This window comes from Lepidochelys olivacea, assembly GCF_965140295.1.
Source record: "Lepidochelys olivacea isolate rLepOli2 genome assembly, chromosome: 5".
NCBI lineage: Eukaryota > Metazoa > Chordata > Testudines > Cheloniidae > Lepidochelys > Lepidochelys olivacea.
This window is the reverse complement of record NC_140415.1, coordinates 128,988,936-129,011,559: the sequence shown is the minus strand read 5'-3', so window position 1 is coordinate 129,011,559 and position 22,624 is coordinate 128,988,936. Positions and strand designations below refer to the sequence as shown.

General features: G+C 44.3%; 1 protein-coding gene across 9 annotated transcripts in view; it reads left to right on the top strand.

Moving 5' to 3' along the window:
- Positions 1-4,483: 4,483 nt before the first annotated feature.
- Positions 4,484-22,624, top strand: part of PCGF3 (polycomb group ring finger 3) — a 113,267-nt gene continuing 95,126 nt past the window's right edge. For 6 of the 9 annotated variants that reach the window (XM_084628565.1, XM_084628559.1, XM_084628564.1 and 3 more), the window contains exon 1: positions 4,501-4,626. The gene's annotated coding sequence lies outside the window, so the exon portion shown is untranslated. Of the gene's footprint in view, positions 4,627-22,624 lie in introns of all 9 variants that reach the window. The other 3 variants (XM_084628557.1, XM_084628560.1, XM_084628562.1) reach the window with 2 other exon arrangements.

Below are 22,624 nucleotides of genomic sequence, written 5' to 3'. Positions count from 1 at the left end.
TTCATCTATAGGTCACCAGTTTGACCCCAGTCCAGCTCAGTAGAGTTTATAATTTTCCGTCTAAGGGATGATGATTAGTATCCCCTATTTGGGATGAGTTTGGTCCTCAGTTACAGATTCCACATCACAAACTCACCATGATGCTTGCATGAATTGACAGACTTGATAGAGAGACAAGGTGGAGGAGGAAGAGACATGCTTTTGAGCTACACAGAGCTCTTCTTCAGATCTGAATGACCTGATAGAATGTAATAACTGCATGGAGTTGAACTACCCCCCTCCTTTTACTCCTAGAGGAAGCTCCTCCCCCAGATCAGTATTCACACAGAATATCAGGGTTGGAAGGGACCTCAGGAGGTCATCTAGTCCAACCTCCTTCTCAAAGTAGGACCAATCGCCAATTTTTGGCCCAGATCTCTAAATGGCCCCCTCAAGGATTGAATTCACAACTCTGGGTTTAGCAAAGTGCTCGAACCACTGAGCTATCCTTCTTCTTATTGCCTCTTGCTCTAATGGCAATGCAGGAAGCTTGTCCACTAAATGCAGAGGACTTCAGGTACGCTTGTCAAGTCAATGCTTTTCACCAGCACTAAATCCACCTACTTTCATTAACTGCAGTGTATGGTCTATCTGCAAATTAGCTCATTAGGTAATTTGCATATAATTCAGTTTTGCCAGCTCTTGTGAGTCTCTCAGTAACTGGTGTATTTCTTAAACCTCAGCTCATGGAGGTATATGACTGAATGTATCAGTTTTCTTCTTTTTCTTTTTTTATTTAAAAAGTTAGGTTTCTAGCCCTCAAAGTTGTAGGAAAAAAACCTTAAAAAGATGTGTAACCTGAGACTCAAACTGGAAAGCAAGTAAATAGCACCCCAAAATTGTCTTTAAATGGTCAGGATTTTTAAGCGAATTGAGTGTTTTGGCAATGCTCTGTGGGGGTTTCAGTAGATGTTTTTCTGGTGCCTTTAGCAGCGCGTGGGGGATTGGTGCTGTGTGTTTTGGAGTGGGCACCAGCAGATATTTCTGGAGCCTTTTGCTTGTGGTGGTGTTCATGCATGCCTGGGTGTTATGGTGAGCTGGCAGTAGGGGGTGTTTAGCCTTGTCTGTGACGAGATTGTTGGGGTGTGTTGAAAAGGAATCTTTAGTGCTAGGGTGGAGGGTTGGGGGTATCTGACTGTCTCATATGGGGGTGTGTGTGAAAGTGGTTTGTCACAGAGCTTTTTGTATTGCATTGAGGGTGTTGGTGAGAGTTCGGGGGTATCTGGCTGTGTGTGTGTGTGGGGCTGGGGGGAGTCTGGCCTGGTGGGATGTGGGTGTGCAGCCCTGTGTGAGGGTGTGTGTGGGGGAGCGGTTATCCTAGAGCCTTTAGTGGAGGTTTGGGGGTTGTGTGGCAGTGGGAATTGGGTTGTCCAACCTTGTGTGAGGGGGTGTTTGTATGTGGGGGGAGGGGTTGTCCTAGAGCCTTTAGTGGAGGGTTGGGGGGGGGGTTGGCAGTGGGGATGGGGGTGTCCAGCCCTGTGTGATGTGTGTGTGTGTGTATGTGTGTGTGTGGGAAGGGGTTTAGTGGAGAGTTGGGGAGAGGGTGTCTGGCAGTAGGGATCAGGGTCTCCAGCCCTGTGTGATGCGGGTGTGTGTGTGGGGTGGAAAGGGGTTTAGTGGAGAGTTGGGGGAGGGGTCTGGCAGTGAGGATGAGGGTGTGTGTGTGGGGGGAAAGGGGTTTAGTGGAGAGCTGGGGGAGGGGTCTGGCAGTGAGGATGGGGGTGTCCAGCCCTGTGTGATGAAGGTGGATGTGGGGGAAGGGGTTTAGTGGAGAGTTGGGGGAGGGGTCTGGCAGTGAGGATGGGGGTGTCCAGCCCTGTGTGATGAAGGTGGATGTGGGGGAAGGGGTTTAGTGGAGATTTGGGGGAAGGGTCTGGCAGTGAGGATGGGGTTATCCAGCCCTGTGTGATGAGGGTGTGTGTGTGTGGGGAAAAGGGGTTTAGTGGAGAGTTGGGGGAGGGGTCTGGCAGTGAGGATGAGGGTGTGTGTGTGGGGGGAAAGGGGTTTAGTGGAGAGCTGGGGGAGGGGTCTGGCAGTGAGGATGGGGGTGTCCAGCCCTGTGTGATGAAGGTGGATGTGGGGGAAGGGGTTTAGTGGAGATTTGGGGAAAGGGTCTGGCAGTGAGGATGGGGTTGTCCAGCCCTGTGTGATGAGGGTGTGTGTGTGTGGGGAAAAGGGGTTTAGCGGAGAGTTGGGGGAGGGGTCTGGCAGTGAGGATGGGGGTGTCCAGCCCTGTGTGATGAAGGTGGATGTGGGGGAAGGGGTTTAGTGGAGAGTTGGGGGAAGGGTCTGGCAGTGAGGATGGGGTTATCCAGCCCTGTGTGATGAGGGTGTGTGTGTGTGGGGAAAAGGGGTTTAGTGGAGAGTTGGGGGAGGGGTCTGGCAGTGAGGATGAGGGTGTGTGTGTGGGGGGAAAGGGGTTTAGTGGAGAGCTGGGGGAGGGGTCTGGCAGTGAGGATGGGGGTGTCCAGCCCTGTGTGATGAAGGTGGATGTGGGGGAAGGGGTTTAGTGGAGATTTGGGGAAAGGGTCTGGCAGTGAGGATGGGGTTGTCCAGCCCTGTGTGATGAGGGTGTGTGTGTGTGGGGAAAAGGGGTTTAGTGGAGAGTTGGGGGAGGGGTCTGGCAGTGAGGATGGGGGTGTCCAGCCCTGTGTGATGAAGGTGGATGTGGGGGAAGGGGTTTAGTGGAGAGTTGGGGGAAGGGTCTGGCAGTGAGGATGGGGTTGTCCAGCCCTGTGTGATGAGGGTGTGTGTATGTGGGGAAAAGGGGTTTAGTGGAGAGCTGGGGGAGGGGTCTGGCAGTGAGGATGGGGGTGTGTGTGGGGTGGAAAGGGGTTTAGTGGAGAGTTGGGGGAGGGGTCTGGCAGTGAGGATGAGGGTGTGTGTGGGGTGGAAAGGGGTTTAGTGGAGAGTTGGGGGAGGGGTCTGGCAGTGAGGATGAGGGTGTGTGTGGGGGGGGGAAAGGGGTTTAGTGGCGAGCTGGGGGAGGGGTCTGGCAGTGAGGATGGGGGTGTCCAGCCCTGTGTGATGAAGGTGGATGTGGGGGAAGGGGTTTAGTGGAGAGTTGGGGGAGGGGTCTGGCAGTGAGGATGGGGTTGTCCAGCTCTGTGTGATGGGGTGTGTGTGTGTGGGGAAAAGGGGTTTAGTGGAGAGTTGGGGGAGGGGTCTGGCAGTGAGGATGGGGGTGTCCAGCCCTGTGTGATGAGGGTGTGTGTGTGTGGGGAAAAGGGGTTTAGTGGAGAGTTGGGGGAGGGGTCTGGCAGTGAGGATGGGGGTGTCCAGCCCTGTGTGATGAAGGTGGATGTGGGGGAAGGGGTTTAGTGGAGAGTTGGGGGAGGGGTCTGGCAGTGAGGATGGGGTTGTCCAGCCCTGTGTGATGAGGGTGTGTGTGTGTGGGGAAAAGGGGTTTAGTGGAGAGTTGGGGGAGGGGTCTGGCGGTGAGGATGGGGGTGTCCAGCTCTGTGTGATGAGGGTGTGTGTGTGTGGGGAAAAGGGGTTTAGTGGAGAGTTGGGGGAGGGGTCTGGCAGTGAGGATGGGGGTGTCCAGCCCTGTGTGATGAAGGTGGATGTGGGGGAAGGGGTTTAGTGGAGAGTTGGGGGAGGGGTCTGGCAGTGAGGATGGGGTTGTCCAGCCCTGTGTGATGAGGGTGTGTGTGTGTGGGGAAAAGGGGTTTAGTGGAGAGTTGGGGGAGGGGTCTGGCGGTGAGGATGGGGGTGTCCAGCTCTGTGTGATGAGGGTGTGTGTGTGTGGGGAAAAGGGGTTTAGTGGAGAGTTGGGGGAGGGGTCTGGCGGTGAGGATGGGGGTGTCCAGCTCTGTGTGATGGGGTGTGTGTGTGTGGGGAAAAGGGGTTTAGTGGAGAGTTGGGGGAGGGGTCTGGCGGTGAGGATGGGGGTGTCCAGCTCTGTGTGATGGGGTGTGTGTGTGTGGGGAAAAGGGGTTTAGTGGAGAGTTGGGGGAGGGGTCTGGCGGTGAGGATGGGGGTGTCCAGCCCTGTGTGATGAAGGTGGATGTGGGGGAAGGGGTTTAGTGGAGAGTTGGGGGAGGGGTCTGGCAGTGAGGATGGGGGTGTCCAGCTCTGTGTGATGGGGTGTGTGTGTGGGTAGGGGTTAGTGGAGGGTTGGGGGTGTCTGGCGGCGGGGGGCGCAGGCTGTTGCTAGGTGCTTCTTAAGCCCGCACCCCCTGTCGGTGGGCGGGGCGTTCCCAGCCCCCCCGCACTCGTGGAGGCACGGGGCAGGTTCCCATGGGGATTCCCTGCGGGGGGAGGGTGGAGCTAGGGCTCCCCGCACGGGAGGAGGGGGCACACGGCTGCACTAATGCTCCCCGCGCGCGCACGTCACCTCCCCTCCCGCGGTCGGCGACACGAGCGCAGCCCCCTTCCCTCCGCGCGTGTGGGAGGCGGGCGCGGGCAGTGCGCATGCTCCCGGTGCGCGGCGCCCCCGCTCGGCCGCCCTCGGCGCCGCTCGGCTATTTCCGCCTCTTTGTTTTAAACTCCGGCCGGAATTTTTTCCTTCTTTTGGGGGGAGAGTCGGAGGGAGTGGAGGCCCCCCCGCGGGCGGACACGGCGCCCCGGCCCCCGCGCCGCCAGGTCAGTGCCGGGCCCCCTTCCCCCCGCGGCGGCCCTGCGGGGCTGCCCCCGCTCCAGCGGGCCGCGCCATGGCAAGCTGCCGAGGAGCAGCCCCGAGACCCCCGGCGCGGGGCGGGGGAGGGTCCGGCGCCCGGTCCCCCGGGAGTCGCCGCCGCCGCCTCCCCCGGGAGTCGCCGCCGCCGCCTCCCCCGTCTCCCCCAGCCTTTCGCCAGGGAGGGGGCGCCGGGAGGGGATCAGGGCCGGCCCCTCCGTCCCCCTAGCCTGGGGAGGGGGCGCTTTAACTTTCTGCGTCGGCGGCAGCAGCGGGGTTTGTCAAGGACGTCTGCACCCCTCCCCCCCGGCTGTGTCTGTCTGTTTGTCCGCTTCCCTGTCCCCCCCGTGTGTGTCCATTCGTCCGTCCCCGCTGTGCCTGTCTGTCCGTCCCTTCCTCTGTCTGTCTGTCCGCTTTTACCAGCCCCCCCCCCCCTTGGGCTGCGGTGTGGGTGTCTGTCTGTGCTTCTATCTCCCCCCCCCCGCTGTCTGTCTGTCCGTCCGTCCGTCCCTCTCCTGGCTTTGTATGGCAAGGGCTCTCCTCTGTGCAGCCCCCTTCTCCCAGGGTGCAGAGCCGCCTGGCATGTGGGGGAGCCCGCTCGGCCTGCCCTGGTAGTGCCTGGCCCCAGCTCCGTGTGTCCCACAAGCTTGGCAGAGACGCCCCTGCTGTGCAGTATCTCAGATGTGTCTGGGTCTGGTGTGGGGTGGGGGCTGGCGGAGTCTCCTTCTGAACCCCCCCCCCAATCAAGGGTTGGTTTACGTTGCTAAGAAACCCCCCATCTTTTGAAAAATGTCTGTCCCTGCGTCCATCGAGAGAAGTAGGGTTAAACTGCGTGAGAAGTGACCTGAGCTATGGATAGCTATGGCTCTTAGTGGCATGAGGTGTGTGTAGCAATCTGGAATAGTTTATAGGTTTTAGGCTTGTGAAAAGCATCACCCGAAGGTGGCACCAATTGGTAAAATAATGGATCGGTTTTTTGCCAAAATTTTCTCACGGTCCTGATGTTACACAGTGAAGTTTGGTTGTTTTCAGCTGTGATGTTGTGTCTTCTCAGCAAGGTGCAATTTAATAGTAGCACTGCAGTGTCTTTTAGTCCACAAGTGATTAGCGTCACCTCAAACTGGCCTGAGATGAAATGTAGTGTATCATGAACTTGATGCTATCGTGGTTAAAGGTCTTGGTACTTCCACCATATTACTATTTGAATGCCCTTTTACTAGTGCAAGTGGAACTCACTCTGAAAAAATTAAATACTTCTAATTTAACATAACTTTAATCCAGAGTTAGTGTAACTGTTTTTCTACACTCAGGGCCCTGGTTATCAATGTATCAAATCCAGTCTTTATAGATTTTGCTTAATTATCACATTGTGCTCTGGAATTTTCCTTTTGAAAACTTTGATGTTCTCCAGGTTTATTACTGCTAAACTGTCCTACTTGTTGTTAGAAAAACAAATATCCTTTTAGAAAAATGCTTCACATCTATAGGCATGTAAACCTCAAGATGTAATGTATACTACAACTTACTTACATTGTTTGTTTTACACTGTAAAACAATCTAAAGTTTCAGATTATTAATTGGAATTCTGTGTAGTTCGAGGACTTAAGTACAACTTTTCTTAGCGCTAAGTGTTGTGTATGTTCCATATTGACGAGTATTGGGTCTTTTAACAATGAGAACTTCTCATTCCCTCAGTGACTGATTTAAATAAAAAGCTGTTTTAGCTAGTGATGTGCCTTGTAAAGGTTTGTTTGTAATTCATAAGATTTATTTGATAGGTTAGAAGTTTCCTTTCTAGTAATGGATGACTTTTATGCTACATAGAAAGGCCTTGTTTAAATTTCTTAGCTGCCCACTAAAACATATTAATTAAAAGTGTATGTAAGGGAATACATTCTGTGTGGAACTGGAAGAAGTCAGTGATCATTTACTACAGTAGGATGGGGGACACCAATCTTTTTAAAGAGTGCCCTTCAGAAGCTACAGCAGAAAAGACTTATTGATTTAAATTTGGGTGCTGGTATAAAGATTGCATTTTTTTTCAAAGCCCTTATCAGACCAAAAATCTGTCATATTTTTTATTCATATGGACTGATCTAGCCAAATCTTATCATGTGAGTCTTGGTTGAATACTTGTTAAATTTTGTGTTGTCTTGAAGTTGATTGAGATTCGATAGCAATGCTAGCACAGTATAAATGCCTATCTAGATAAAACTAAACACCATTGTATGAGGGTATTTTACTACTAGATAAACTCTGAACCAGAACCTCAAGGTACAGTACTATAATCATTAGTTCTGATCAACTTAATCCTGCATTTTCGTAGACTCATCCGACTAAGGCTATGTCTACACTACTGCGGTACGTCGACCTATGTTATGCAACTCCATCTATGTGAATAACATATCTGGAGTCGACATACCTTAGGTTGAGTTACCGGGGGGGGGTCTATGGGAGAAAATCTCCCGTTGATTTACCTTACTCTGCTCTCTAGTCCACCACTGTACTCCACCCCGGATGAGAAATCTGCAGTCGATTTGGCGGGTCTTTACTAGACCCTCTAAATAGACCGCTGGTGGATTGATCTCAAAGCATCGATCCCCGCTGTTGTGTAGACCTGCCCAAACTGTGTCCACTAGATGTGAAACAGACTTATATTGTAAACAGGTAACCTTACTAAATATTACTTCTCCACTAACATACTTGAGTATTACATTTCTGCTTTAATGGACTTCAATATTGTGTTCCCAAATGGCTCCTTAAGCTAGGTGGTCTTTAGTTAACTGGAAAAAATGAACAAAATTGGTGGTCACTAAGAGCTGAAACTAGAATCTTTTTGAAAATTGGACTCTACAGTAAACCACCCATGGAATACATTAAAATAAATGTTTGCATGGAAACTCCAACTGGCTTATTGATGTTAGGAAGAAGTCACCTGTTGAATTGATGTGAACCTGTGTTTTGAAAACCATTCAAGTCTGTAATCATCTGCTTCCCATCAACTGCATCTTTGAAGCTATAATATCTTAAAAACATGAAGTGGAGCAAGATGTCTTGCAGGAATTTGAGCACCAGCATTTTCTGGTGTTCTTTCATATTGGGCAGGGGGCCCAGTTGGTACATAGTTTGAAACATAAATGCTTTTAAGTATTTCTTAATAATTTGGAGCACATTGTGCTTGGTGATATAAGACTAACTTTAGCTCTTCCACCTCCGGGTGCTCTTGAATGTTTACTACTTTTTGACATCACTAATAAAAATGGTTGAATGTCATCTAGGGCTATGCAGTAGTGTTGGTATAAGTACACTGTCAATTTTGTCTTGTGCTAGTTTGCTCTAGCTTGGCTGTCCTTCAGTCTGATCAAAATAAGTTCAGATCTGGGCAGATGCTGTCAATGTCTAGAATCTGCTAGTTATGTGTTGCATTTTTATTAACAAAAGTTCTGTCTAAACTAAATTCATAGTAAAACTAAAGGCAAATGTTAAGCAATTAAGGGTCAGGCTGATTGGCTTAAAGACTCTCTACTTGCTGCGTTCATGTAGACTAGAGAGGATAAAAGAAAGTTGCTTTGCACCAAAAGCAATCCCAGCCGTTGTGAAATGCCACTGGCTTTTTGTTAAAGATGATGCCACTAGTCTGGTAGAAGAGATCCATACACTACACTCTTGTACTGCAGTGAAACAGTACAAATATTCAGCAGTTTAGGAACATTGCCATACTTAGATTCTCTCAAGAAAATATAATTCATATATTTCCTAATTAATATTCTACCTGTGTGTGTCAAGTTCACAGCATATATAGTAACAAGGGGGAAAACAAACTGGAGAAAAGTTTAACAAAACCCCTCATCTCAGAGGTTTAGAATTCTTCCAGGTATGTTACAGGGCTAAGTTTGTGGGGAGGAGGGAGTGGAACAGAACCAAACAATGGCTTGATAATTCAGACACTTTTTTTACTCTTAGAAAGGCTGTTGTTTGGTTGAGAGTGAGAGTTCTCTAACCTTTCTGAAGCAACTACAGAGACAGAACTATGTACTGTGCAAAATAGTGAAAATCCTCTTCAGAGGAAAATCAGAAAATTGTCAGTTCCTGAAGTGACTTGTCAGCCCTTGCCAGACAAAATAGGTTACTGTATTTGCTTTTTGAAAAAGGCCACCTCCTACTATAACCAAATCAGTTGTAGTGTTGCTGTGTATACCTGATCTAGTGCTAATGGTGCTTTTCCCCAGAGGTGCTTCTGATCAGGAACTGTGCTGATGTATGCAAACTCTGGAAATGTATCTACCTATGTATGTACTGCAATTAACTTGATTCATGAAAAATGTTAAATCATATAGTAAGAGCCCATGTACTGTCAGTACAGTGCATTTGTATTGTTTTGATGAGGGTATGAAGCATTTGACAATGGAATGCAGCCTTCCCATTTGTTTTCTGAGAGTTTTATTAATGAAGATATTCTCAAATACATAATTTTTAAACATTTATAGAAGATTAATTTGAAAAGTGGATTTGCCGCAAGAGAATAGTTTACTTTAAGGAAACCCCAAGTAGCAGTTCCACATCTTTGTACTTTTCATCATTATAGTCTGTGTGTGTTTTAAAAGCCCTCTCAACTGAAAGTTCCTTCCATATTTCTTTCAACTACCTCAAAATCATTATTTTTCATCTCGCTCTAGAGTGACAGGAAGTGAATTTATGATATCCCCATGGACATGCATTTGAGCTGCTTTTGACAGATAACTTTATGATCCTTTCATATTCTAACCTTGTGACTGACAGTAACTTAAAATGTCCCAAAGTTTTAAGATTAAAACTTGTAATTCAATGGCAATAACTTCCAATAGTATCAAATGAACTTGGGGATAATTGTCTACACTTCACAAATAGCATAGCTTTGTCTTGGCTTCTGTTAAGATGGGAAACATTTATTCCTTAATACACACCTGATGCTGATATGCAGTAGCTGATTTAATTATGAAAACAAGTTTTTTCAGCTAGCTAAAAGTGAATATCATTGAATTGCTGGCTTGCAAATGATTATCTTGTCGACAAACCTCTCAATTTAACCTACACATGAATAATTTTTCACCCCTTATTCTTATATCCAGATAGTCAATGTGTGACACTTCTTCTGTATCTTCAATAGAACATATATCCATTGAAGTAGTAGTGGATGTATTATAAATCTTAGGTGAATTATGACTGTAATTCAAAATGAAAAAAGACCTAGCCCAATAGACTCTCTCTGAGAGATTCTCTAACAGCGTGCACTCAAAAACACATAATCTACCCATGTACAAATATAAACCTCAACCTATTTAGAACAATATGTAAACCCAGCCGGTGTCCCCAGATTGCACAGCTTTCGTATGAAATATACATTCTTGTACAATGCTGTTTTCATTTTGTCAACTGAAGGAACAATTTGAAGTTAGCTAGTTCTCTTGTACTTTCAAGTATTTTATCTAGAAAGCTATGGTTCACTTCTGCTGATAGTGTTTTCTAATATGTGGGAGTCATATATTGGTGTAAGTACATAGATTGTCATAATTGAAGCTATTAGTAAATTGATTACTAAGTTGAAGTGCATTGTATTGCCAAAATAATTCTATATGTGTTAACGTATTAGACAAGGCATTTTTTGTGGTGTAATCTGTGTGGATTTGATTTAAATCAAATTGATTTAATCATAGATTTCTACATAAAAGTGCATTCTTGTTGGTTGTTATAACCTTAAAACATATTCTTCACAACTCCGAGATAGATGTAGGTTTCATTTTTAGAAGGTACACACTATATATTTTTAAAGTGATTTATTTTGAAAACTTTTCAGATTAGTTTTACAGCTATATCAGAAAATGAATGATTGTTTGATTACATCATTTACCGAGGGTAATTGAAGCAGATATTTATGAAGTAATTGGGAGGTGAACTCTCTCCAATATTTGGAGGATTTTCTTGCCGTGCTGTATTAGGAGGAGAACATCACCAGACAGACATTTAAATTGTTTTAGTTAACTAAAACAACAATGTTATGTATTCTGGATCTTTTTCTTCAACAGCAAACGTATAATTTTTTTAACAAAACAGGCATACGAATTTTTGAATTTAGTTAAACATTCAAGTTTTTTAAAATCAGGTTTGTTTGTGTTTAAAATTGATTTTAACTAAAATAGTTAAATGAAATCTTAAAAAAAAAAATTAAATTGACTATATCAGCCAGGTCAACATGAGAAACTTAAAATATTGGCTCCTGCAACTAACTCAGTTGTCTTCACCTTCATTTTCCTTTTTGTTCATAATCTGGAAAAGAAAAACAAGCTTTCCTGCTTTTTCAGGTCCCAAACAATTTCTCAATTTGGAATGAATTAGTCCAAAGGAAGAAAATGTTCTTTCTATACCAGTGGAAGAAGCTACTGTTAAAAGTGAGTTTATCACTTCAATAGTCTCTGAATCCAAGTGCTTAAGTGACTTCCACCAGTTCACTGGTATGACTTTCTTTAAAACATCATCAGCAAACATATATTTCTTGAACGGTTCACCCTTAGCTCTGAAGTTTATTATAGTTGGCATTATGAAGGGATGATTGCTGGATGTCCATGTCCTAGCCAACTCCTCTTCAGCAGTTAAGGTTTGACCCTGGTACCAAGTATTGAGAATATTTGCAAGAAAATGAGCTGGAGATAGTGCTTGTCCCATTCGTTTTTTTTAATGCTTGTAATTTAACTCTGTCATTGCATATTTCTCTTTTTAAGATCTCACTCAGTTCCTTCAAAATTTCAACAGTGTCAGCAATAAAACAGCTATTTCTTTTTGTTCAAGGCTACAGAAATAGGCGTCAGGGTACTCAGCATGTGTTCTACATTTCTCTTAAGCCCAATGTTGAGATCTTTGGCTATGACAGTGCCATCTATTTTTTCACGATTTTGTTCACAAACTGTCATGAGATTAGGCCAGTTCTTGATATAGTGCTCAAAACTGTCCACTACTGAGTTCATTGCACGTCTTGTGGGAGAGTTGGCTTGGTTCCTCCCACTTTTTTCAGAGCAGCTGCTGCAAAGTGGTTGTTACGGGAAGTACTTTGCAGTTTCAACAACATTAGCCTTTATTTCTGGAACACTGAAGTCTGTGGCTAGGAGGTGCATCAAATGAGCACTACGACCATATATTATTAGCTTGGGACTCTCTTCACTCTCTCCTAAATAATTTCTTCTCTGATACATTTGCAGAATTGTCTGTGACCAAGCGGCGTACTAGACATTTGAATTTTTTTTCAGTTTGTTATAGCTTTTACTGCTGCTACTTGTAAATATTCTGCTGTGTGTGCATTTCCTGATGTATCAGTTGTTTCTGTAAGGAAGACATTCCCTTCTTCTGTTGTCACACAAGCACATACAACAGGATCATTGTGGACATTGCTCCACCCATCAAGACTCAGGTTAACAATTTCATCCTCTAGACCTTTTGCACACTGCTCAGTTTCTCTTTCATACACTTTATCCAGCAATTTGCCTGCAATATCTGCTCTGTTGGGTGGACTGTATCCTGGTCTTAATGACTGAACCATGTTAATGAAGTGTGGGTTCTCAATCATACAAAAAGGAGAGTTTATTGCATAAACAAACTGGGCAATTTTTTCATCAATTAACTCTTTTTGTAATCTGCTGGGTTCTTATCACAAACTTATCTATGGTTGTTTTTGGATGATGGAGTTTTTTTTTCGTCTTTGCTACAGGTGATATATTGTGGCTATGTGACATACATGATGTGACTGAAACACTATCCCTGTCAGATAACTCTGAAACTATAGAAAATGATGGTGATCTTGAAGGTGGATAGTCTTCAGAATCCTGTATGTTGAGGATCGATTCTCCTAAACAAAATAAGTCAATGCAGTTATTTAATTATTATTACCATACTGCTCATTTAGTATTACTTATTGCATTCACTAACACTCAGTACTACTTCAAAGGTGAAATTGTGCAAGGAAGATCTGCCTATTTCAGCCGTTTGTTTTTTTTTATCACAACTGCATCTAAAATTGATAGTACCATAGAGTAACAACTATATTTTTTGCTCAAACATGAGAATTCAAGAATAGTCCAGAAGGAAGACAGGCAGTCCTTAAGAAAGAAGTATGAAATAAAAAAAAAGTTTACAAACCTGAAGATTCTGCATGTTCAGACTTGTTCCTTTCATCATCTTCAACGCAGCTTCCTCTTGAGAAGGAACATGTCTCATGAATTGGAATTAATTTGCAGATTGGATACAATTAATTTAGGCTTGAATAGAGAGTGGGAATGGTTGAGTTATTATAAAAAGTAACCTATTTCCCCTTGTTTCTTCTTCCCCCGCCCCCTCCCCCTTGTTCCTCAGACGTTCTTGTTAAACCCTGGATTTGTGCTGGAAATGGCCCACCTTGATTATCATACACATTGTAAAGAGAGTGATCACTTCAGATAAGCTATTACCAGCAGGAGAGTGGGGTGGGGGGAGAGAAAACCTTTTGTAGTGATAAACACCCATTTTTTCATGGTTTGTGTGTATAAAAACATCTTCTGTATTTTCCACAGTCTGCATCCGATGAAGTGAACTGTAGCTCACAAAAGCTTATGCTCAGATAAATTGGTTAGTCTCTAAGGTGCCACAAGTACTCCTTTTCTTTTTGCGAATACAGACTAACACGGCTGTTAACCTTTTGTAGTGATAGGTTTCAGAGTAACAGCCGTGTTAGTCTGTATTCGCAAAAAGAAAAGGAGTACTTATGGCACCTTAGAGACTAACCAATTTATCTGAGCATAAGCTTTTGTGAGCTACAGTTCACTTCATCGGATGCAGACTGTGGAAAATACAGAAGATGTTTTTATACACACAAACACCCATTTTTTCATGGTTTATCACTACAAAAGGTTTTCTCTCCCCCCACCCCACTCTGCTGCTGGTAATAGCTTATCTAAAGTGATCACTCTCCTTACAATGTGTATGATAATCAAGGTATGTGTATGATAATCCTCCTGAAGGTCGAGACAGCAGACTGGACTTCTACATAGAGTGCTTCCGCCGACGTGCACGGGCTGAAATTGTGGAAAAGCAGCATCACTTGCCCCACACCCTCAGCCGTGCAGAACACAATGCTATCCACAGCCTCGGAAACAGCTCTGACATCATAATCAAAAAGGCTGACAAAGGAGGTGCTGTTGTCATCCTTAATATGTCGGAATATGAACAAGAGGCTGCTCGGCAGCTCTCCAACACCACTTTCTACAAGCCATTACCCTCTGATCCCACTGAGAGTTACCAAAAGAAACTACAGCATTTGCTCAAGAAACTCCCTGAAAAAGCACAAGATCAAATCCGCACAGACACACCCCTGAAACGCCGACCCGGGATATTCTATCTACTACCCAAGATCCATAAACCTGGAAATCCTGGGCGCCACATCATCTCAGGCATTGGCACCCTGACAGCAGGATTGTCTGGCTATGTAGACTCCCTCCTCAGGCCCTACGCTACCAGCACTCCCAGCTACCTTCAAGACACCACTGACTTCCTGAGGAAACTACAATCCATCGGTGATCTTCCTGATAACACCATCCTGGCCACTATGGATGTAGAAGCCCTCTACACCAACATTCCACACAAAGATGGACTACGAGCCGTCAAGAACACTATCCCCGATAATGTCACGGCTAACCTAGTGGCTGAACTTTGTGACTTTGTCCTTACCCATAACTATTTTACATTTGGGGACAATGTATACCTTCAGATCAGCAGCACTGCTATGGGGACCCTCATGACCCCACAGTATGGCAACATTTTTATGGCTGACTTAGAACAACACTTCCTCAGCTCTCGTCCCCTAACGCCCCTACTCTACTTGCGCTATATTGATGACATCTTCATCATCTGGACCCATGGAAAAGAAGCCCTTGAGGAATTCCACCATGATTTCAACAATTTCTATCCTACCATCAACCTCAGCCTGGTCCAGCCCACACAAGAGATTCACTTCTTGGACACTACAGTGCTAATAAATGATGATCACATAAACACCACCCTATACCGGAAACCTACTGACCGCTATTCCTACCTACATGCCTCCAGCTTTCATCCAGACCACACAACATGATCCATTGTCTACAGCCAAGTTCTGCGATACAGCCGCATTTGCTCCAACCCCTCAGACAGAGACAAACACCTACAAGATCTCTATCAAGCATTCTTACAACTACAGTACCCACCTGCGGAAGTGAAGAAACAGATTGATAGAGCCAGAAGAGTTCCCAGAAGTTACCTACTACAGGACAGGCCTAACAAAGAAAATAACAGAATGCCTGTAGCCATCACCTTCAGCCCCCAACTAAAACCCCTTCGACCCATTATCAAGGATCTACAACCTATCCTGAAGGATGACCCAACACTCTCTCAAATCTTGGGAGACAGGCCAGTCCTTGCTTACAGACAGTCCCCCAACCTGAAGTGAATAGTCACCAGCAACCACATACCACACAACAGAACCACTAACCCAGGAACCTATCCTTGCAACAAAGCCCGTTGCCAACTGTGCCCACATATCTATTCAGGGGACACCATCATAGGGCCTAATCACATCAGCTACACTATCAGAGGCTCGTTCACCTGCACATCTACCAATGTGATATATGCCATCATGTGCCAGCAATGCCCCTCTGCCGTGTACATTGGTCAAACTGGACAGTCTCTACGTAAAAGAATAAATGGACACAAATCCGATGTCAAGAACTATAACATTCATAAACCAGTCGGAGAACACTTTTTAATCTCTCTGGTCACGCGATTACAGACATGAAAGTTGCGATATTACAACAGAAAAACTTCAAAACCAGACTCCAACGAGAGACTGCTGAATTGGAATTCATTTGGAAATTGGATACAATTAACTTAGCCACTCCCAGTCTCTACTCAAGCCTAAGTCATTATGCAAGGTAACCTATTTCCCCTTGTTTTTTCCTACCTTCCCCCCCCTCCCCCCATTCCTCAGACGTTCTTGTTAAACCCTAGATTTGTGCTGGAAGTGGCCCACCTTCCTTATTGTGCACATTGTAAGGAGAGTGATCACTTTAGATAAGCTATTACCAGCAGGAGAGTGGGGTGGGGAGAGAGAAAACCTTTTGTAGTGATAAACACCCATTTTTTCATGGTTTGTGTGTATAAAAACATCTTCTGTATTTTCCACAGTATGCATCTGATGAAGTGAGCTGTAGCTCACGAAAGCTTATGCTCAAATAAATTGGTTAGTCTCTAAGGTGCCACAAGTACTCCTTTTCTTTTTGCGAATACAGACTAACAGGGCTGTTACTCTGAAAGTTCCCATGATGTTGTTTCATTAGGGCAACCAGGCCTTGCATTCCTTTGTTGCACTGTTTGCATTTTGCACGCATGCCTGTCTTACCCACAGGTAGAGGAACTTCATTAAAATATTCCCAAACGGGGCCTCTTTTACAGCCTGCTGCCCTTATAGGTTTTTCCTTCCAGTGAGAGAATGGTATGGTAGATCTTCGATCAATGAAGGCTACACTCAGAAAGACCTCAAGACTTCTGGAATATGCTGCTCAAACAGTTTCACTTTTGTTTCTACTACCTGTACCTCCCTTCTCACATTTATTTATCTCCAGACTTCTTCTCCTTGTCCAGATCTATTTCACTCCCAACAATCTTCTATTCATTGAACTTTTTGAAACTTTGCACCTTTAGAGAGAGAGGTAAGGGGTTGACTCTGTGTACACACATTTGCAGAGGGACAATAGGGTTGAGGTCTGTTATTTCTCACCTCTATCTATCCTATCTATCTATCTATCTATTAACATTTGTGCTGTTAACAAGCATATTATCTCTGGAGACACAAATCCATCGTTTGAGAACTGCAAAACTAAGCATCTCTGATAGTATCTTTTAGACTGAGCACTGAGTCCCATTGGGTAGATAGAAAGATTAACCTAAATAGTCTATACTGAAGCCCTTGGAACCCCATAAGATTGGGTCCCTAATCCATGAACTATTGAAATTCATTTACAAAACTGTTCTTAAACATTACATGAATATATTGTCTCATACTATAGAATTAGAATTTGTAATCCCTATTCCATGATGAGATAGGTTTTTTTCCTCAAAAAGCATTTTATCCAAAAAAATCCAATTTAAATAAAAAACATCTGAGTTTTTTTTATTTATTTTTTTAAATCATTGATCTTTATCCACCCTGGGTGTTATATTACTAAGTTTGTGTTCTACCAGTTAACAGTGGCTATGAATAGGCTAGATTTGTGGGAGTGGGGTGGTGTAAATGATGGCATGCTTCATTCCTTCTGAATGACTTGTCCAAACCCCAGAATATCTCGGGCCATTTGAAGTGAGGCTTCTAATGATAGAGTTTAATGCCAGAAGGTGCCATTAGATCACCTAGTCTGACCTTCTGTATAGCACAGGCCATTAAATTTCATGCAGCTGCCCCTGTCTTGAGACGCATAACTTGTGTTCCAGAACTTTTGATTTGAAGACATCGCTTCCCTTGATAGTTTGTACCAATGATTAATCATGTACTCCGTTGAAAATTTGTGCCTAATTTCTAATTTGACTTTGTTTGGCTTTCACTTCTGGCCATTTGTTGGTATGCCTTTCTCTGCTAGATTAAAGACCTGTTAGTAACTGGTATTTTCTTCTTGTGAAGGTACTTCTACTCCATAATCTATCTTTTTGATAAAATAAACAGATTGAGCTGTTTAAATCTCACTGTAAGGCACTTACACTAGCTTGTGCATTTTTGTGGCTCTTTCCTGCAACCTCTCCAGCTTTTCAGCATCCTTTTAAAAATACGGACACCAGAACTGGATACAGTGTTTCATTACTGGTTTCACAAATGCTGTAAACGGAGGTAAAACCACCTTCCTAAGCCTGCTCATTACTCCTGCTCCTGTTTAGATATTCAAGGATTACATTAGCCCTTTTTGCCAAAGCATTGCACTTGGATGTTGTGATGAGTTACTTGTCCGCTGTGAACCCTGAATTGTTTCCATATGCACAGTGTTTCACAAGCCCTTGCTATATAATCCTCCTTCAGGAAAAATAAATAAAATGTGCACCCATGCCATTTGTTAAAAGCCTACCCATCTTACAAAATACTTCCACATGTCCCAGTTGGTGGTTTGCTTTCCCCAAGCGTTGTGTCCCACAGTTGGAGTAAGGCTGCCTCTGAAAGGACAACCTGGTGGTGATAAAGTTGGCAAAGTATATTTTAACTCTCAAAATCAAATCCAATAGGTGCTCTAACTTGCTGTATTGTAATGAATTGAGAATACAGGAACTCCTTGCTTAAAGTTGTCCCGGTTAACGTTGTTTCGTTGTTACGTTGCTGATCAATTAGGGAACACACTTGTTTAAAGTTGAGCAATGCTCCACTCTTACGTTGTTTTGGATGCCTGCTTTCTCCACAGCAGGCAGCCTCCCTGTGCTCTTCCCCCCCCCAGCAGATGCGGATCAGCACCTTTCCCCTCCTGCCCCCCCCTCCTGCCTCTGGCAATCAGGGGTAGGAGCGTGGAAGTAGTCTGCAAAGCAAAGGGGGATGGGGGGGGGAGAAGAGGCGGGTCGAGGGTGGGGACTTGGGGGAAGGGGTGGAGTGGGCGGGCTGAGGGTTGAGCCCCTGGTGCTTGCAGAGTAGGGGAAGCTGCCACTGCTGCTGCACAACATGCTTCTCCTAGGCTATGGCACCGTCAGCCTCCTTGTCTGCCTCATTGTCTCCAGTGACTTAATAGGATTTAATGATGTTGTCCCCGCTGTGAAGATGTTGTCCCCAGCTTGGCCACGAAAGCAGGTTTTGCTGAGGTGGAAGAAGCCGATGTTACACAACTTCTGCAATCACATGGAGTAGAGCTAACCAATGAAGATCTGATGCTACTAGAGGTGACGAGAGCAATGGAAGAAGAGGGCCAAGAAGTAGAAGAAGAACCAACCCATCAAAATTTGACTGCCAAACGTCTTTCTGAAGCTTTCCAAACGATTGAAGCTGGCTTGCAAATCCTGAGTGATGACGATCCTGACTGGGAACGCAGCTCCAAAGTGATTAGGGGAGTTGGTCATCTAATGACTTGCTATAAAGAAATTTACCAAGGAAAAAAAAAAAAGAAGTAAAACAACAATCTCTAGATGTGTTTTTTCGAGCTCAGAAAGTTCAGCAAGAGGAGCAGCTGGACAATCCACCCTCTTCCACTTTCTGACTCCACCACCTCAACCAAGCTTCATACTCAGCAGTGATTGTAGTATTAAATTGCTTGTTTAAAATGTGTATAATGCCTTTTGTCTGGCAACATTTTTTTTCCCTGGAACCTAACCCCCCCCATTTACATTAATTCTTATGGGGAAATTGGATTCGCTTAACATCCTTTCACTTAAAGTCGCATTTTTTCAGGAACATAACTACAACGTTAAGTGAGGAGTTTCTGTAATTAATCTCAGTAGGCTAGGATCTGTTGAATGTGAGACACTTCTCCTAAACTGCTCTTTAGTAGTTTTCACAGAAAGCGATGGCCAGTCCACAGTCTGGAATAGTCTTCAGTCTGATGACATCCCAGCTAAAGTTGTCAATTTCATGAAGGCCAGGTACAGAGATGCAAAGTACTCTGTAAGGATGAACCACCAGACAACAGAGTGGTTCAATGTGGACACTGGTGTGAAACATGACTGCATTTTACTTCTGTTATTTGGCATTTCCATATACTGGATAATGAAGTGAATTGAGTGGAACAGGTGCAGAGAAGGGCTCCTATGATGATCAGAGGAATGGAGAATCTGCCTTATGAGTGGAGACTTAAGGAGCTTGGCTTGTTTAGCCTAACCAAATGAAGGCTGAGGGGAGGTATGATTGCTCTCTGTAAATACATCAGAGTGATAAACATGAGGGAGGGAGAGGGAAGATGTAAGCTAGGGACTATGCTAACAAGACCAAATGGATATAAACTGGCCCTCACAAGTTTAGGCTTGAAATTAGATGTTTCTAACCAACAGAGGAGGGAAGTTCTGGAACATCCTCCCAAGGGGAGCAGTGGGGGGCAAAAAACCTAACTTGTTTCAAGACTGAGCTTGATAAGATTATGGAGAAGATGGTATAATGAAGTTGCCAACAATGGCATATGGCCGATCTGCGACTGCTAGTAGCAAATATCTCCAATGGCCAGAGATGGGACACTAGATGAGGAGGGCTCTATCTACAGTGAATTGTTTTCAAGGTGTCTGGATGATAGGTCTTGCTCGCGTGCACAGGCTCTAACTGATCACTGTATTTGCGGTCGGGAAGGAATTTTTCTGCAGGTCAGATTGGCAGAGATCCTCTGGCGTTTTCGCCTTCTTCTGCACTTGTTGGCTTAATTAGAATAAATGGTGAAGTCTCTGTAACTCAGTCTTTATATCATGATTTGAGGACTTGAGTAACTCAGCCAAAGTTTGAGCATAAGCTTTCGTGAGGTACAGCTCACATCCGATGAAGTGAGCTGTAGCTCACGAAAACTTATGCTCAAATAAATTGGTTAGTCTCTAAGGTGCCACAAGTACTCCTTTTCTTTTTGTGAATACAGACTAACATGGCTGTTACTCTGAAATCAGCCAAAGTTGTGGGTCTAGTATAGGAGCAGGTGGGTGAGGTTCTGTGGCCTTCAGTGTGCAGAAGGTTGGACTTGGGTGATCATGATGGTGCCTTCTGGCCTTAAAGTCTGAGTCAATGGGCTTGTCTACACTTGCAGTGCTGCAACAGCATAGTTGCAGCACTTAGTGAAGATGCTGCTTACGCCGATGGGAGAGCTTCTCATGTTGGCATAGGTACTCCACCTCCCCAAGAGGCACTGCCTACACTTGGGGTTAGGTTGGTATAATTATGTTGCAGAGGGGTATGGATTTACTGATTATAAGTTGGTAGTGTAGTCCTAGCCTACGTGTATTAGCAGCACAAACACTGGTATGTCATGGGCAGATGGTAAATGCCCGGAAGACCTAGACTTTGCTGATGATCTTGTGTTCCTGAGTGACACCCCCGAAAAGTTACAGCCAAAGACAGACAAGCTGGCAAAAACTGCAGGTCAACCAGGTTCAATATTTGTTATGCTAAAACAAACATCCTTGAAACCCAGGCATCAAGCAGTAACCTCACATTAGAAGGCAAAAATATCAGGAAAGTAGAACAGTTCTTGTACCTAAGGAGCAACATACTGGTCAACAGATTTTAAGAAGAAAGTGACATCGAAGATAGGAAAGGCATCCACAGCATTTACTAAACTTAATATATGGGAAGGGGGGAGAGCATCAGAACAAAACTGAGAATTTGCAATTCAAACGTAATCTCAGTGCTGACATATGGCTGCAAAAGCTGGAGATCTGCCAAAGTGGTAGAAAACTAGAAGCTTTGAAAATAAGTTCCTACGTTGGTTGGAAAGACTTCATTACCTGTGGAGAGATCAGAGAAATCACCAACCAGCCCGCTTGTTTCTACCAGAATCAGAAGGAAGTGCTGGATGTATCTGGGACATGTACTCCGGATGCCAGCATACAGACTCTCACCTGAAGCTGTCAGGTGGAAACCAACTGCTGTGAAAAAACAAGGGCACCCAAGAGAAACCGTTAAGAACTACTCCTAGCAGGGAGGACAGAACAATCTATCTTAACGGAATAGAGCAGATGGAAGCAGCAGCAAATGACAGAGAAGAATGGAAAGAAACTCATTTCTGTCCTGTGTGCCAACATTAGTTTGGGAAGGATGTAATGGAAAGTAAAACAATGGATATACCTTTCTCTGACTTAGAGGTGACTGGTGCCAACTGGCTCTGCTGTTTGACCCAACCTATGACTCTGATATTAGACTGCCAAGATAAGAACTATAAATTCACAAAAGCTCAGCTTTCTTTAAAAATGAGTTTAAAATTTAGAAGTCTTTGTCCAAAGCACATATCAAGCTATTTACATTTTTGTAGGGTTTTCAAACTTTGGGTTAGGGTGGCTACCAAAATTTGAGTGTTTCAGATAATCTGAGTGTGAAGCATTTCCCTGTTTCTCCCTCCTTTTCTCTCCCTCCCAAAGATCTATAAATTTAGTGAACTGTCATTGTGTCTGGAATTTGTGTCACTCCTGGTTACTGATGCAACCCACCTGTATAATGTCTGGGAAGTCCTTTTCTTAACTGAAGTTGTGGATGATAGCATCGTTGTGTACCCTGTCAAAAAGTTTGGATTTAACCATCATTGTACAAGAGCAGCCTAACTGAAAAATGCTTTATAATCAAACTTAGTTTTGTATTTATATTGCTGTATGCTTATAGGGCCCACCTCACAAATCCTCATCCTTCAGGCCACTAACTGCCTGGAGTTGGGAAGAAATTTCTTCTCTGGGTGGGTTATTGCTTAATTGTCCCTTTATGAGATGATTTACAGCTTCATTGAAGCATCTTATGTTGGCTATCGTCAGACAAGGATACAGGACTGTGGCTTACTGGTCTAGACCAACATGGGAGTCTTCCTATGGCAGTACACACTATGCAGTGGTCAACTGGAAAGACTTTTAGCCAGCCAAAGTGAGTGAATTTTCATGTATCTACACTCCTGTGTGCTACTAAGGTTAGTTTACCACTTGATTTCAAGAAGACTCATGAAGGCCAGGAAAGTTATGCTGGTGTATTTTTAAATGAAAGGCTTGCATTTTGAAGCTTTCATTGACTAAATATGTTTGACTATCACTGTGATATACACAAAATTTAAAAAGTAGCCTACTGGTCGTAATCCGTTACTAATGTAGTAACTTTTTAGCCACTAAATCTTAATTGTTGCTACATTTAAGAATAATGATTTCTATAATCTGGAATGTATTTGCTATAGGGAACTAAAAATGTTACTCAAATCTCTTAAAGGGAGCATTTGTAAATGCTATCTCATGAATTGTTTACTTGAGACTTTTCAG